Source organism: Panthera leo, chromosome A2, assembly GCF_018350215.1.
Source record: "Panthera leo isolate Ple1 chromosome A2, P.leo_Ple1_pat1.1, whole genome shotgun sequence".
Taxonomy (NCBI): Eukaryota; Metazoa; Chordata; class Mammalia; order Carnivora; family Felidae; genus Panthera; species Panthera leo.
In genome coordinates this window covers 95,211,338-95,226,816 of record NC_056680.1, presented here as the reverse complement: position 1 = coordinate 95,226,816, position 15,479 = coordinate 95,211,338, and the positions used below count along the sequence as shown (strand labels likewise).

At 37.8% G+C, this 15,479-nt stretch overlaps 1 long non-coding RNA gene across 7 annotated transcripts in view; it reads left to right on the top strand.

Moving 5' to 3' along the window:
• LOC122207711 overlaps nt 1-15,479 on the top strand; it is a 161,652-nt gene that overhangs the window by 132,729 nt on the left and 13,444 nt on the right. The window lies entirely within an intron of this gene.

The window sequence follows — 15,479 nt, the reverse complement described above, 5'->3', positions numbered from 1 at the left end:
GGTGAGGTCAGTTGGGAGATACAAGAATTATTAAACTCCATAAAACCCTCTGTTCCAGCAATCTGCCTATCCTTTGTTGCAATATTTCCTTTAACTTTTCCTACTTTACTGATTACTACATGCTCCTGACCTTGACTTGGCAACCCTTGTTTTGTTTTCTAAGTCCTGATTTAAACATAGCAACTGCTTCTGCTATCCATCTTTCCTAGATTCTCCCCTCCATGATTTTATTCAAACCTAGTGATTTGACCCTTAATTTGTGTTATTTTCTGTTATTTGATTTAAGAGAGAGGGATAAGCCCCTCCACAAACATAAAATAGTCTCCCATTGAAAAGAACCTATCAGTGCAAAACAACATCAAATGTGGAGAAGGTCAAATACTGAGTATTGTTGTTTCTTCACTTCATATTGTACTTGGTATCACATCCATGATCAATCTGCAATAAAATCTACACATGGATTACATGTATGAACAGTAGACATTTGGGAAACGGCTTTATTTTTCAAACACAATGTTCTGTCTCTCAGCCAAGAATACTTATTTTAAAGAGTTGGAATGCAATTAATGTATTTGGAACACATGACTGATTAAAAATAGCAGCACTGTTAAGTTCTAACTTTGTTCTTTTGCCAGTTTTGAAGTTCCATGAGAGCAAAGGATTTAACGATCATAGTAACTAGATAAAACTGATGCTTATGTATGTTTGCCTGCTTTGTCTCCTTGAACATGTCCAAAACTGCATATGTAATCCAAATCAGGTACTGCTACAGGCATACATTTTCAGTTCAGTAGATCATTTACAAACCTGATATCACTTAAAGCTTTCTAAAGTATTTTACATATTAGCTTACTTTATTAGATACACTTACTCTCAGTGGAACTAGATATTTTTATTATTGAAGTATAATTAACATAGAGCGTTATGTTAGTTTCAGGTGTACAACATACTGATTCTACAATTCTATACATTACTAATGCTCACTGCAATAAGGGTAATCATCATTTGTCACCATACAGCATTATTACAATTATTATTGACTATATTTCCTATGTTGCCCTTTTCATCTTCGTGACTTATATATTTTATAACTAGAAGTTTGTACTTCTCAATCCCCTTTATCTATTTTACCCATTCCCCCACCCATCTGTTTTATTGTTTGTTCATTTGTTTTGTTTCTTAGATTCCACATATAAGTGAAATCACATGGTATGTGTCATCTTTCTCTGTCTTATTTCACTAGGTTCAGCCATATTGCTGCAAATGACAAGATTTCATTCTTTTCTATGGCTCCGTAATATTTTCTATGGCTCCATCTATCAATGGACATTTTAGGTTACTTCCATTATCTTAGTAACTATAATGTTGCAATAAATATAAAGGTGCATATATCTTTTCAAATTAGTGTTTCTGTTTTCTTGGGTAAATACTCAGTAGTGGAATTACTAGATCATATGGTAGTTCTATTTTTAGTTTTTTGAGGAAACTCTACACTGTTTTACACAGTGGCTGCACTGATTTCCATTCCCACCAAAAGTGTATGAGGGTTCCCTTTTCTCCATATCCACACCAGCACTTGTTATTTCTTGTCTCTCTGATACTAGCCATTCTGACGGGTGTAAGATAATATCTCATTGTGGTTTTGATCTGCATTTCCCTGGTCATTAGTGATACTGAACATCTTTTCATGTGTCCATTGGCCATCTGTATGTCCTCTTTGAAAAAAATGTCTACTCAGGTTCTCTGCCCATTTAAAAAAATTTTTTTTAATGTTTATTCATTCTTGAGGGAGAGAGCATGAGTAGGAAAGGGGGAGAAAGAGAGGGAGAGAGAGAGAATCCCAAGCGGGTTTCACACTGTCAGCATAGATTCCGATGTATAGGGCTTGAACTCACAAACTGCAAGATCATGACCTGAGCCGAAGCCAGATCCTCAACTGACTGAGCAACCCAGGCACTCCTCTGCCCATTTTTTAATTGGATTTGTTGGGGGTTTTTGTGTGTTGAGTTCATGTAAATTTTTTTAATGTATTTTTGGATGTTAACCCCTTATTACATAAGAGGTTTGAAAATATCTTCTCCCATTCACTAAGGTTGCCTTTTAGTTTTGTTGATGGTTTCCTTTCCTGTGCAAAAGTTTTTATTTTTGTGTAGTCTTAATAGTTTATTTTACTTCTGTTTCTTTTGCCTGAGGAGACACATCCATAAAAATGTTGCTAAGGGCAATGTCCATTGCCTATGTTTTCTTTTAGGAGTTTTATGGTATTAGGTCTCACATTTAGGCATTTATTCCATTTTGGGTTTATATTGTGTATGGTGTAAAAAAGTGACCCAGTTTCATTCTTTTGGATGTAGCTGTCCAGTTTTCCCAACACCATTTATTGAAAAGACTGTCTTTTCCCCATTGTATATTCTTGCCTCTTTTGTCATAGATTAATTGGCCAGATAGGCATGGAGTTTATTCTGGGCAACAGGGTAGAGATATTCTGTTCCACTGATCCATGTTTCTATTTTTGTACCAGTACCGTACTGTTTTGATTACTATAGCTTTGCAGTATATCTTGAAATCTGCAACTGTGATGCCTCCAGTTTTGTCTTTCCAAGATTGATTTGGCTATTGAGGTCTTCATGGCTCCATGTAAATTTTAGGATTATTAGTTCTAGTTCTGTGAAAAGTGTTATAGAGCTTGCATTTGAATCTGTAGATTGCTTTGGGTAGTATGAACATTTTAACTATATTAATTTCTTCAATCCATGAGCATGGTGTATCTTTCCATTTCTTTGTGCTGTCTTCAATTTATTTCATCAGTGTATTATAGTTTTCAGACTATAAGTCTTTCACTTGCTTGGTTACATTTATTGGTAGATAATTTATTTCTTTTGGTGCAATTGTAAATGGGATCGTTTTCTTAATTTCTCTACTACTTTGTTACTAGTGTATAGAAGCACAACAGATTTCTGAATAATGATTTTGTATCCTGCAACTTAACTGTATTCATTTGTTAATTCTAATAGTTTTTTGTGGCATGTTTAGGGTTTTCTATATATAGTATCATGTCATCTGCAAATAGCGACAGTTTTATTTCCTCCTTATCAATTTGATGCCTGGTTTTTTTTTTCTTATCTGATTATTTCAGCTAGAACTTGCAGTACTATGTTGAATAAAAGTGGTGAGAGTGGACATCCTTCTCTTGTTCTAATCTTACAGGAAAATTTTTTCACCACTGAGTACAATGTTAGCTTTGAGTTTTTCATAAATGGTCTTTATTATATTGAGGTATGTTCCCTCTAAACCCACTTTGTTGACAGTTTTTATCATGAACAGATTTCGAATTTTGTCAAATGCATTTCTGCATCTATTGAGATTATTATATGGTTTTTATTCTTCCTCTTGTTAATATGATGTATCACATGGATTGATTTGCAAATATTGAACCACACTTGTATCCCTGGAATGGAATAAATCCCACATGATTGTGGTGAATCATCCTTTTAATGTACTGTTGAATTTGATTTGCTTATATTTGTTGAGGACTTCTGTATCTATGTTCATTAGAGATATTGGGTTGCACTTTTTAAATTTTTTAACGTTTATTAAACATTTATTTTTCTTAATGTTTTTTAATTCATTTTTTAGACAGAGAGAGACAGAGTGCAAGCAGAGGAGGGAAAAAGAGAAAGGGAGACACAGAATCTGAATCAGGCTCCAGGCTCCAAGCTGTCAGCACAGAGCCTGACATGGGGCTCTAACTCGTGAACCTCAAGAACATGACCTGAGTTGAAGTTGGACATTCAACTGGCTGAGCCACCCAGGCGCCTGCACTTTTCTTTTTTTATCATGGTTTTGTCTGGTTTTGGTATCAGAGCAATAATGGTCTCATAGGGTAAATTTGGAGGTTTTCCTTCCTCTTCTATTTTTAAGAATAGTTTGAGAAGAATAAACATTAGCTCTTCTTTAAATGTTTGGTAGAATTCACCTGTGAAGCTGTCCGGTTTTGGACTTTTGTTTGTTGGGAGTTTTTAAATTACCAGTTTAGGGGCACCTGGGTGGTTCATTTGGTTAAGCATCTGACTCTTGGTTTCGGCTCAGGTCATGACTTCATGGTTTCATGAGTTCAAGCCCCACATCAGGCTCCGTGCTGACAGTGTGGAGCCTGCTTGGAATTCTCTCTCTCCCTCTCTCTGCCTCTACCCCACTCACACTGTCTCTGTCTCTCTCAAAAATTAATTAAAATTTTTTTAATAATATAAATAAATTACCAGTTCAATTTCATTACTAGTAGTAAGTCTGTTCAAATTTTCAATAATCATTTTCAATAATTTTCAATAAGCAGCCGACTTTGGCTCAGTTCATGATCTCACTGTTCCTGAGTTCAGGCCCTGCATCAGGCTCTGTGCTGACAGCTCAGAGCCTGGAGCCTGCCTTAGATTCTGTGTCTCCCTCTCTCCCTCTGCCCCTTCCCCACTCATGCATGCACACTCTCTCTCAAAAATAAACAAACATTAAAAAATATTTTTTTAGGGGCACCTGGGTGGCTCAGTCAGTTGAGGGTCCAACGTCAACTCAGGTCATTATCTCATGGTCCGTTAGTCTGTGAGTTCGAGCCCTGCGTTGGGCTCTGTGCTTACAGCTCAGAGTCGGGAGCCTGCCTCGGATTCTGTGTCTCCCTCTCTCTCTGCCCCTCCCTCACTCACACTCTGTCTCTCTCTGTCTCTCTCTCTCTCTCAAAAATAAATAAACATTAAAAAAAAATCAGACTTTCTATTTCTTCCTGATTCAGTTTTGGAAGATAGTATTCTTCTAGGAAATATATCCATTTCTTCTAGGTTGTCCAATCTGTTGGCACATAATTTTTCATAATATTCTCTCATAATCCTTTGTATTTCTGTAATATGGATTGTTATTTCTTCGCCTTCATTTCTTATTTATTTGAGTCCTGTCTCTTTCTTCTTCTTTTTTTTTTTTTTTTTTTTTTTTTTTTTTTTTTTTTTTTTTTTGAGAGAGAGAGAGAGCGTCAAAATCAAGAATCAGACACCTAGCCGACTCAGCCACCCAGGTGCACCATCTCTCTCTTTTTTCTTATTAAGTGTGGCTAAAGGTTTATCAATTTTGTTTATCTTTTCAAGTAATCAGTTCTTGGTTTCATGATATTGATTGTTTGCTTGTTTTTTAGTCTCTATTTCATGTATATTCATTCTAATCTTTATTATTTCCTTTCTTCCACTAGCTTTGAGCTTTGTTTGTTCTTCATTTTCTAGTTCCTTTAGGCGTAAACTTCGGTTGTTTAGTTGAGATTTTTCTTGTTTCTTGAGATAGAACTGTATCACTATAAACTTCCTTCTTAGAACTGCTTTTGCTGCATCCCAAATATTTTGGAGCATTGTGTTTTCATTTTCATTTGTCTTCGTGTATTTTTGGATTTCTTCCTTGACACACTGGTTGTTTAGTAGCATGTTGTTTAGCTTCCATGTGTTTGCGAATTTTTTAGTTTTTTCCTTGTAATTAATTTCCAGTCTCATACCATTATGGTCAAAAAATATGTTTGATATGATTTCAGTTTTCTTAAATGTATTGAGACTTGTTTCATGGCCTGCCATGTGATCTATTTTGGGAGAATGTGGATCTAGACTTGGGTAATAACAATCAGGCATAATTTAGAGGTTTCTCAACACAATAAACTTTTCTTGCCCAAACTATGAACCTTATGCTTCCCCAAATTCTTTCTGAATTTTATCCTCTAGAACAGGTTCTTTACAGAAAAAATCTTTTTCTGTTAAATTTATTTATTTTGTTTGTGGGTTTTTGCCCAAACCTTAAAAAACCATTTCTGCCTTGCCAGTTCATGAGACCAAATGTATCAAAATATTTCTTTCCTCTGCTTCTGTGCTCCTAGAAAAATTAAATTAAATAACTATTAATTGGTTCAATTAAAATTTTGATGGGGCCTTACACTTAACCAAATACACTTCTATTCTCTTTACTTAGCTCCCAGTTATTCTCCATGGCTTCTCTCTCAGACTGAAGTAATGATGGAACCTCTTGCTTCAGAAAAAATACAATCCACATTGCCTCCAATCAACTCCAGACTTCGGTACTATTAGTTACTCTCTCTTCCCTCTTGAAATTCTCACTTTGTTCTCTTCCTTCAGGCTATAAACAGACTTAAGTTTCTCTGAATCTAAAACTTTTTAGATGACTACATAGATATAACATATGAAGAGGAGTGCGTGGGTGGCTCAGTTGGTCAAGCAGCTGACTCTTGATGTCAGCTCAGGTCTTGATCTCAAGGTCGTGAGTTCAGTCCCACATGGGACTCCATGCTGGACAGAAAGCCTACTTAAAAAAAGAGAGACAGAGAAAGAGAGAGGGGGGAAATAAAGCAAGAAGTAAGTCTTGTTTCTTCTGTGCATTCTCTGTCAACCATCAACACTTTCTCTTATTTTTTAACTGGCTTATTAAAAGGGTAATCTATACAGACCATTTAATGTCCAATGAATTCTTAAAATCTGATTTCTTCCTTATAATTCTACACAAATAATCTTGGCCCTCTTTCTCACTAATCTTTTTATTGAATTTGACCTGGTTGAATGCTCCCCAGTGTTGGGAGGGTGCCTTGGTTTCTTTCCGGCTTTATGTTTTCATGTGAAGCAAAGACCACTAGGGTAGTACTTTCTTTGCTCTCCTAGGGAAGGAGTGAATTTTTTGATTGATGAGTTTGGGAGAAGGAGCAGAGTTTGCTTTCTCCATAACAGGGAATGACTTCAATAAATTATAATAAATCCATATGATGCTTCCTCAGCATCTACTTGCATGAGAGCACCACACATTCTTTCTTGCCTTCTCCTTGCTGTAAGTGGAGGTTGTCACTTACTGACATTGGAAAACTAGACAGTTCTGTTAGCTAAGCAGGCTTGCTAACAGCAATATCTGGTTCTGATTTCTATTTGCCTTTCTCCATTAGTGCCAAAGTCATAGGGTAGATAGGTGTTTTTTTATTGGCCCTTCTCCCTCAACTTCAAAACCACCCTCTTTAGCCTCCTCTTATGACTTTCATGTCTTCTCCCTTTGCACATATCTATAGGTGCTATTTTGCAGGACAAATTACATTGCATTCTTAATATTTTTCTAATTCTTAAAGTATTTCTTGTTATAGAAAATGTTTTAAATAAAAAATTATGAAAATAAATGTAAAAATTTATAAACTTAGAACCCAGAGATGTCCACCTTTAACATTTTGGAAGCTTTCCATCTAGTCTTCTTTTTCTGTGTATAATAAAAAAATTATATATATATATATTCAATGTTAGGATCAAACTTTACATACTTTTGTATTCTGGTTATTTTTTAAGTTTACAGTGAATATTTTTCTATGTCATTAAATATTCTTGTAAAATATGATTTTTAGTGCCTGCATAATATTCCATCATAATTCATTTAAACCATTTTCTATTATTGAACAATGTTCCCTTTTTTTTTTTCTGTTAAATACAGTAGCTATTATCCATTCATGTTTATTACATGCCAAGAACTATCTTATGTCTTTTTACAAAGGTTGCCTCATTATTTATTCAAACAATCCAATGAGGAGGTGATGTTATCACTGTCTTACAGAAGAGGAAATTGAGGTTCAAACACTTGATCAACACAAACAGCTGACTGTTTGCCACAAAGGCAGAGTATAATCCCTGTTTCTTCTGACACCAGTACCTATGCTTGGAATCACCTCTCTATACACCATCTCTAAACAGTGATGTGATGAACATCCTAGCACATCAATGATTATAATCTTAAGCTTTTCGAACACTTTTCAGTCACATAAGTCCATCCTTTTCATTGTAAACAATCAGAATATCAGATAAGCACATACTTTTCAAAAGATTCACCCCTACATCACACAATCCTCAAAAACAAAGTCAAGAGGAATTAAGAAGTAAATATTTTTAAATTTTTTAAATGTTTATTTATTTTTGAGAGAGAGAGACAGACCATGAGTGGGGGAGGGGCAGAGAGAGAGGGAGACAGAATCTGAAGCAGGCTCCAGGCTCCAAGCTGTCAGCACAGAGCCTGACACGGGGCTCAAACTCACAAACCGTGAGATCATGATGAATTGACGTCGCACACTTAACCCACTGAGCCACCCAGGCACCCAAGAAGTAAATATTTTAAATATATACAAAATGTGGAAGATAATATGGGAAAATATATTTGTAAATTTAACATTAAATGAGATATAATCTCTAGATGCAATAAAGGAAAGGACTAACAGAACTATAGAAAAATTTAACTCTATTAAAAAGTATACACCAATCAGTGGACACAGCTTGGATTAGTCTGCCCAGTGCTTAATTACCCCCATTTAAGCAACAGCTGATTCCTATTTGGCCAACTACCCTTACCCTACTCTTACCTATTATTTTTCCAATGCAGTTGATTCCACCCCTGGTTCCAGGGTGGTCAGGTGATCTGTTCCTAGTAATAAAAGCAACACAGCTACCTAGCAGTGATTAAGAAATGGACAGAAAATCCAAGTCAGAAATATCAAAGCCAAATTCAATTGCTGGCTCTGGGAGAAGTAGATCTTCCCTCTTCCACTGGACTTGGTGTTGGGATGATGTGAGCTGGGAAATGCAAAGTCAAACCTGAGAGCAAAGCTATCACAATTTAAGGCAGAACACAAACTCCATAGAGACAGGGATTTTTGTCTGTTTGGTTCACTCAGTGATGAAATTTTAGTTCCTAGAATATTGGTTGTACAAATTAGGCACTTAAATATCAGTTAAATGAATGAATAAACTGAGAGAGAAAGAAGTTAAGTCTTGATGACATGATTGAAATCCTGATTCCAGTTGTAACTGGCACCAGTCCATCCCTGAGTTTTTAGATATATTAACAATATATTTCCATTTTTACTTAAACCAGTTTCAGTTGACTTTTCTGTCATTTGCAACTTGCTGTGGTCTGATATTTGTGTGCCTGCTAAAATGCATATGTTGAATTCCTAACCCCCAAAGGTGATAGTAGTAGTTAAGTGTAGTCTTTGAGAGGTGATTGGGTCAGGAGGGTGGAGCCAGTGTGGATGGGAATAGTACTTTTATAAAAGAGATGCCATTTATCGTTGCTGTTTTATACAGTCAATATTAATTTACATTTGCCCATTTATTTACTCTCCCATTTCTCTTACTGTCATTTCTACATCTCTGCTTCCATCTGTTATTATCTTGGCTTTTTTTTTCTCTCTCTCTCTCTTTAGTGTAAGGCAGCTGGTGGCACATTCTCTCAATTTTTGTCTGAAAATTAATTTACTTCATTTTTATTTTTAAAAGATATTTTCAGGGGCACCTGCATGGCTCAGTCGGTTGAGTGTCCCACTCTTGACTTCGGCTCAGGTCATGATCTCACAGTTCCTGAGATTGAGCCCCAAAGTCAGGTTCTGTGCCAGAGATTGCATGCAGCCTGCTTGGAATTCTCTCTCTCCCTCTCTCTGCCCCTTCCTGCTTGCACACTCCCTATCTCAAAGAAGGAATGAATGAATGAATGAATGAACGAGTAAATAAATAAATAAATAAATAAACTTTAAAGGATATTTTCACTGGGCATAGAATTCTAGACTGGCATTTTCTCCCCAACACTTTGAAGACATCATTCCATATATTTTCTGTAGTTCAATGTTTCTGTTGAGAATTCAACTATCATAATTTTTGTTCCTTTAAGTAAGTACTTTCTGCTACCTCTGACTGCTAAGATTCTTTTTCTTGAGAGAGAGAGGGTAAGAGACAGGGAGCGTGCCTGTGCAAGCAATGGGGAGGAAAGGGTAGAAAGAGAGGGAGAGAAAATCCCAAGTAGGTGCTGATGTGGAGCTTGATCCCACGAACCATGAGATCATGACCTGAGCCAAAATCAAGAGTTGGATGCTCAAACTTATAAGAACTTATAAGAACTCAATAAAGAACTTATAAAAACTTATAATCCAGCTTTAAAAAGGGCAGAAGACATGAGAAGACATTTTTCTCAAAGAAAACATACAGATGGCTAACAGACACATGAAAAGATGCTCAACATCACTCATCATCAGGGAAATACAAATCCAAACTACAACGAGATATCACCTTACACCTGTCAGAATGGCTAAAATTAACAATACAGGAAACAACAGGTATTGGCTGATGGGGATGCAGAGAAAGGAGAACCCTCTTGCACTATTGGTGGGAATGTAACCTGGTGCAGCCACTCTGGAAAACAGTGTGGAGGTTCCTCAAAAAGTAAAAAATAGAGGGGTACCTGGGTGGCTCAGTCTGTTGAGCATCCAGCTTCAGCTCAGGACATGATCTCACAGTTCCTGATTTTGAGCCCTGCATCCTTGCTGCAGTCAGTTCAGAGCCTGCCTCAGATCTTCTGTCCCCCTCTCCCTGCCCCTTCCGTACTTGCGCTCTCTGTCTCAAAAATAAATAAATCTTTAAAAAAAAAAAGTTAAAAATAGAGCTACCTTGAAGCACCTGGGTGGCTCAGTCGGTGGTGTCCGAATCTTGATTTCAGCCCAGGTCATGATCTCACAGTTTGCAGGATCAAGTCCCACATTAGACTCTGCCATGATAGTGCAGAGCCTGCTTGGGATTCTCTGTCTCCCTCTCTGTCTGCCCCTCCCCTGCTTGCTCTCTCTCTGTGTCTCTCTCTCTCTGTCTCTCTCAAAAATTAAAAAATAAGCATTAGAAAAAAAAGAGCTACCTTATGATCCAGCAATTGCACTATGAGATATTTACACCAAAGATACAAAAATACTGATCCGAAGGGATACATGCACCCCAATGTTTATAGCAGCATTATCAATAATAGCCAAACTATGAAAAGACCCCAAATGTCTACCAACTGATGAATGGATAAAAAATATGTGATATATATATACAATGGAATATTACTCAGCCATCAGAAAGAATGAAATCTTACCATTTGCAACAACGTGGATAGAACTAGGATGTATTATGCTAAACAAAATAAGTCAGAAAAAGACAAATACCATATGATTTCACTTATATGTGGAATTTAAGAAACAAAACAAATAAACATAGGGGAATAAGAGAAGCAAACCAAGAAACAGACTCTTAAATATAGAGAACAAACTGATGGTTGCTGAAGGGGAAGTGGGGGTGGGGGGATGAGCTAAATGGATGATGGGGATTAAGAAGGGGTTTTGTTATGATGAGCACTGGGTGTTAAAAGTAAGTGATGAATCACTATTCTACACCTGACACTAATATTACCCTGCATGTTAACCAACTGGAATTGAAATAAAAATTTGAAGAGGGGCGCCTGGGTGGCTCAGTTAAGCATCTGACTCTTGATTTCGGCTCGGGTCATGATCTCACAGTTCATGAGTTCGAGTTCCACATTGGGTTCTGTGCTGACAGTGCAGAGCCTCCTTGAGATTTTGTCTCTCTCTGCAACTCCCCCCTTGCACACACTGTCTCTCTCTCAAAAATATATAAATGTTAAAAAAAAAATTGGAGAAAAAAAAAAGCATGGAAAGTTCTAAAAAAAAAAAAATAAGAGAGAGAGATCTCACTTCCAGCCCCTTCTGCCCTATAAAGATACAAGGAGAAGTTTGTGACCCAGAAGAGAGCCCTCACCTGACCATGCTGGTACCCGATCTCTGACTTTCAGCCTCCAGAACTGTCAGCAATAGATTTGTTTTTTATAAGCTACTCAGTCTATGGGTTTTTTAATAGCAGCCCAAACAGACTAAAAAAGAAAATTAGTCCAAAGATGGAGTTGCTGCTTTAACGAATACCTAAAAATGTGCAAGCAGCTTTAGAACCGGATAATGGGCAGAGGCTGAAAGAGTTTTGAGGTGCATGCCAGAGAAAGCCTACACTGCTATGAATGGACTGTAAAGAGCAAGTTTGGCAAGAGCTCAGATGAGGAAAGCTGTAGAGAAAGCCTCCATCTTCTTAGAGAATACCTAAGTGGTTGTTAGCAGCATGTTGGTAGAAACACGGATAATAGAGGTCATCCTGTTGAGGTCTCAGACAGAAATGAGGAACATGTTGTGTTAACTTGAGGAAAGGCCATCCTTGTTATACAGTGGATAAGAGCTTAACTCATTGTGTTCTTGTCCTCATGTTTTGTGGAAGGTAGAATTTGTAAGCAATGAAAAGTAGATATTTGACTGAAGAAATTTGGAAGCAAAGTTCCGAAGGAGCAGCCTGGTTTCTTTTGAATGTATATAGTAAAATTCGAAAAGAGAGAAACAATTTAAAGGTGGAATTATTAATCAAAAAGAATGCAAAAATTAAATTGGAGAATTCTCAGCCTATCTATGTATAAAGAAATAAGAAAGCTTGTTTGGGAGAGAACACAAGGAGTGGGGCCAAATTTGGTAAGGAAATTAGTCTGGATTGACCAACTCAACAGAAAATAGGAGCTATTCATCAAGACAATGGGTAGATTGGTGGGCCTTCCAAAGAGAAGCCAGGACCTATTGTTCAAGACAATGGAAGAATCACCCAAAGGCAGTTCCAGATTGGCCCTACCTTCACAGGTCCAAAGTTCAAGGGCCCCAGGGCAGATCTATTTCAAAGCCTCACAGTGCAGGCTGTGCTCCCCCAAAAGCACGAGCCACACCCCTTAGCCTCCAGGTGCTGTGCAAGGAGGCCAAGGCAATTGACACATAGGAGGGGAGAGGCAGTAAACCTTGGCAGAGCCCCTCCGGAGATCAGAGTACATTAGCCTGAGCAGGGTGAAAGGCAAGGCCAGGTAAGAATCACAGGATTGAGACCTGTTTCAAATAGCTGCATAGCACCAACATTAAATTCATGAATCATTCAGTTTATTGCACAATTTTATCACACAAGTTACTCAACACAATAAAGTTAGAAGGGAATTAATGAACCACTCCAAAGAGGATACAAGAAGGAGGCATCACAGTGTGAGGAGAGAGGCACCGGTCCCATTGTTGTTCCTATAACAAGTGTTGGCCTGGACTGCAGTTAGGTGGCCTTCTGCGCCTGCCAGAGTCTCTGGCAGCTCCTGTGTGGAAAGCCTGTGAACATAACACAGCACAGAAGGTCGGTCAGCCCTCTGGCCGCTGCTAGACAGCTCCTTCTTTTAAGGGTCCACTGAGCTGGGTGTAACGGTTCTGCCCGATGGTCTTTGCCATATCAGCTCAGTCCACTAGGTCTCACCCAAGTCTCTCCGTGGACCTTTCTTAATAAGTTTTACTTATCTATCAGTCACAGAGCTTATCTACAGAGGCACACTCGAAGTCCTACATCTCACGTTGACAACTGTTATGGGAGGTCACATTGGCCACTGTGACTCCATCTTGTCTTACTCTGACTTAGCTTATTCTCTATCTTCTATGACTAGGAATCACATATAAAGTATTTCACACCATGACACAGCCACTAGCCATTAGCCAGTGGGAACATGGATATTTCCACCGAGATTTGGAAGGATGGGGTCTCCCAGAGCAGTGGGCTCAGGAGGGGGAGGGGCCACTTCAGAGAGATCTGACTAGGGCAATGACCCCTGCCCCCGAGAGAGTCATGGGACCCCAATCCATGAGAGCTGCTGTATGGGCTGCACCCAGCAAAGCTGTGGGAGCAAAACCACCTGGAGCCTCGGGGGCCCCAACTTTCACCCCAGTTTGTCGAGAAGGTGGGACCTCTGCCCCATTGGGGTTTAAGATTTTGGACTTGCTGAGGAACTATTACCCGTATCTTCTTTCCTATTTCTCCCTTTTGGAATGGAAATGTCTGTCCCATGCCTGTCCCTCCTTCGAAGCACATAATTTATTTGATTTCACAAGTTCATAGCTGGAGAGCAATTTGCCAAAACATGAGTGTCTCACCCATATCTAATTCAGATGATATTTAGATGAGACTTTGGACTTAGGCTTTTGAGTTGATGCTGGAACAAGACTTCTGGGGCTATTGGGGTGCAATGAATGTATTCTGCATATGAGGACATAAATTTGGGGGACCTAGGGGTGAAATGCTGTGGTCTGAATGTTTGGGTCCCCTCCAAATTCAAATGTGGAAATCCTAATCTCCAAAGATAAAAGTATTAAGAGACTGGGCCTTTGGGAAGTGATTAATTCATGAAGGTAAAGCCCTCATGAATGCATTTCACATCCTTACAAAAGAGGCTCCAGAGAGATCGTTTGCCCCTTCCTGCAAGGGAGGACACACTGAAAGTGCCACCTATGAACCAGGAACCCTCACCTGGCCATGCTGGAACTTTGATCTTGGACTTTCCAGCTTCCAGAACTGTGAGAAATAAACTTTTGTTGTTTAAAAGCCACCCAGTCTGTGGTATTTTGTTACAGCAGCTGAACAGACTAAGATACAACTAATAGAGTCTTATAAACAGATATAGCCAAGTTCAAAGTTAAATGATAAAGAGCAGATGCAAACACTTGCTACAAACATAACAGACATAACAGCACATAAAGTATTTCTTCAAATCAATTAAGACAACTATCTAATAGAAAAAATATGCAAAGGAAATAAGCAAGCAATTTATAGAAGTAATACAAATGAAGCATGTGAAAAAAAGTTCAACATCACTACTAACCTAGTAAATATAAGCTAAAACAACAGTGTGATGTAATTTTGAAAATATAACTAGCAAACTTTTAAAAGATTGACAAGGTCTAATATTAAGATTGTGAGCAAACTGTCTCTTCTGTGAGTAAACTAGTGAAGCCTTTTTTAGAAAACAACATGGCAATATCTATCACAATTCTAGACGGGCATACCCTTCAATCCAGGATTTCTATGTCTAAGTATCAGAGTCCTTGAGAAGCATCTGCATCCAGTATATGACCAGAGACAAGTACAAAGGCATTTACTACAGCATTGTTTATAATAGCCAAAAATCAAGAATGGTCAAATAAATGACAGTAGACTTCTATGCATTATTTAAAAAGGTTGAGGGGCACCTGGGTGGCTCAGTCGATTAAGTTTCTGACTCTTGATTTCCACTCAAGTCACACTCTCATGGTTTATGAGTTCAAGCCCTGTACAAACAGCACAGAGCCTGCTTGGGATTCTCTCCCTCTCCCTTCTCTCTCTGCTCCTCCCCTGTACTTACTTGTGCACTCTCTCTCTTTCTCAAAAGAAATAAACTAAAATTAAATTAAATTAAATTAAAAAGTTGAAGTAGAGCTTTATATACTGCTTGAAAAGATCTCTAAAATATGTATATAAAATAAAAACATAACTACAAAATAATATGTATAAGCAGAAATATCCTATTTATATAATAAAAATTATTTGTGTGGGTAAATATACATACCTATATTGAGAAAAATCAGGAATGATGCACATCAATTCTCAACAGAGTTGATTAACATCTATGAGCATCAAGATATGGACAAAGTGAGATGTTAACTTCTTACCCTATACTCCTAGAGGAAATCTCTGTTAATATCACTTTATTCTTCAAGACCCTTTCTAAGCACTTATTACCCAAATATCACCAGG